Source organism: Polypterus senegalus, chromosome 6, assembly GCF_016835505.1.
Source record: "Polypterus senegalus isolate Bchr_013 chromosome 6, ASM1683550v1, whole genome shotgun sequence".
NCBI lineage: Eukaryota > Metazoa > Chordata > Cladistia > Polypteriformes > Polypteridae > Polypterus > Polypterus senegalus.
Window position 1 is genome coordinate 192,617,258 of NC_053159.1, and position 2,535 is coordinate 192,619,792.

Below are 2,535 nucleotides of genomic sequence, written 5' to 3' on the forward strand. Positions count from 1 at the left end.
TGGTCCAAAATGGTGTTCATTTGGTGCACGCAGCCCAAAACATAGATAGACAGATGCTTTACATGTTAAGCCTAGTGAGGCTGGAGCTCGATTGCAGCGTTCGCAGGTTGGATTTTGCCCTGAAAACATTTTGGACAATCTTAAATAAGAGAGATGTGCTCAATTATATAATTTAGGTTCAATAACTGAATGTTTTATGCAGATGGAGCCCGAGTGAATTCTGTATGTGGCTACCTTCCACTCTGTCGGAGATCCTTTTCCCACTGTGCTCTGGGATCTTTAAAAGGAAGGGAAATTAAAATGCTTTTATATATTCTAGAAATGCTGTCTGAGTCTCCAAGACTGGTCAATATCTCTTCTGGAATAGAAATAGGTGGGAGGTGAGGAAAATTGGGCAGATTTTGTTTAGGAAAATTTCTGATTTGGAGATGGTGGAAAAATGGTGTTGATGGGAGATTAAATTTGGAGTGTAACTGTTCATAGGATGCAAAGACACACTATTTATATATTATTATTTATAATCTTATGAAATTATGGCAGCCTGCGCTGATTTACACTCTTTACTTATTTAATGGCCTCCTGTATCCAAGGCGATTTACAACACTGTACATGCAATTGGTTTCATTTCTCTTTGGTTTTCGAATTGGAGCCCAGGCTGGTCACACATCATCAGTACCAGGATTTGAACCCACAACCTGAGGGTTTAACACCCAAAGCTTTAACCACTATGGCACACTGCTGGCCTAATTAGCAAATGTTTCTAACAAATAAAATGAGCACATCAGTCGCTTCAGAACGGGTCACACACCCTAAGCTAAGCTTGTTTGGGCCCAGCCAGTACTTGGATGGGAGACCATCTTGGGTTGCTGCCTGAAGAGGTGTTGGCGAGGCCAGCGGGGGGGCGCTGACCACCCTGTGGTCTGCGTGTAGATGCGGTGCATAAGAACACAAGACATTTGATAAACGAGAGGGGGCCATTGGGTCCATCAAGCCCATTTGTTTAGCTAATGGCGAAGATTTTTCTGGAAGGCTGTCGAGGTTTTCTGCTTCAACTAGAAGTCTCGGTAGTTTGTTCCAGTGCAGTGACGGGTACACTCTGTGGTCATAAAATATCCATGGGCACACTTCAAAAAAAAAAAAGTGTAGGGTGCACCCTGACATCCTGGCTAAATTGCCCATCAGGGGCTCGTCCGTTATGCCCCCTAATTTGTAAGTCTCTCTGTCACCCCTTCATCCCCTAATAGCTAATGGTGAGCAGACTGACGTGAGAATGGCTGCTGCACGTTGCTGGTGCCTGAAGTGGCTCCCCTCTGCTTCTCCAAAAGGCGCTATATACACGTGACTATCATCATTATGGCACTCTGTTATTTCCTTTCCTTAGCATTCACTGTTGTCAGCAATGGGATACAACTGAGAGAGCAAACTCTAGAAAATGGAGGAGTTCAACTAAAATGGGAAGGGAACTTAGGCATTTAAAGTTATGGCAAAAACTGAAATGTTTCACCATTTTTTTTTACATAACTTGCTGGTGCACTGATTGTGAAGGTGCTTGGAATAAAAACCTGCAGCCTTGAGGGGGTCTCTGGGAAGTGCCGATTTTTAGGCCTTAAGGAGCTCTCTGGGCACAAATAGGAGAGAAAACTCGACGGGACAAGCGAATTGAAAAGAAAAGCCATTAAAGATGGGCCCAAAAATACCAATAGGTCCTAACTACATTATGAACCCTGCCCTTTTCTAAATCAGAATTTGTGAAGGATCAGCTAATTAAACAATGACATCAATTAAAGGTAAAACTCGCCGAGCGATTCTCAAATTGTTTGGAACCAACAAACCGGCAGCCACGCGTCTGAACTTGAGGAGCTCCGCTTGGGCCAAATGGCGACGCACAAGTCATTTTTTGGGCAGGTGTTTTGTTTGTAAAACGAAATTGCTCACATTCTGTTCTTCAACATTTATAAATGAGCATTGTTTGAAGTTTGCTAAAAAAAAAACAAAAAACAAAAAGCTATGACAACTGTTGGTGTATTTATACTGTTTAACTTGTTTTAGAAAGATATTTAAGCAACCGTACCTTATAAATTAGTCATCTGCTGTATTCGTATCTAGTGTTTTCTTTTTATTTTGCTGTCATTGATGTAACTTGTCTTGTTATTCGTTTCTTGTATTTGAGATTTGTCACAATAAAGGTTACTGAAAAAGGGCGCGCGCATGCACACACGCTCCTCTCTCGCATAAACAACCTCCCGCCACCAGGACAATCGGGACTCTTCGTCTGTGGGCGGGCTGATCTGGCTAGTGACCCAATAGCGCCGTCGTGAGCCTGTCTCCAGGGCAACTTGGCCAATCCTCGCCTGCGTAATACATGTCAGTCAAACACATTGCCAAGCCCACAGCCAATGGATCCTGCGTTGGCGCATACTGTTTGACGACTCAGCTAATGGCTCGTGGTCAGCTGCAGGGCGGGCTCTTTGTAGCTTCCACCAATGATCGGTGTGCAGTGGCCAAGACTCCGGACGCCGCGCAGCTTGCCTCCAT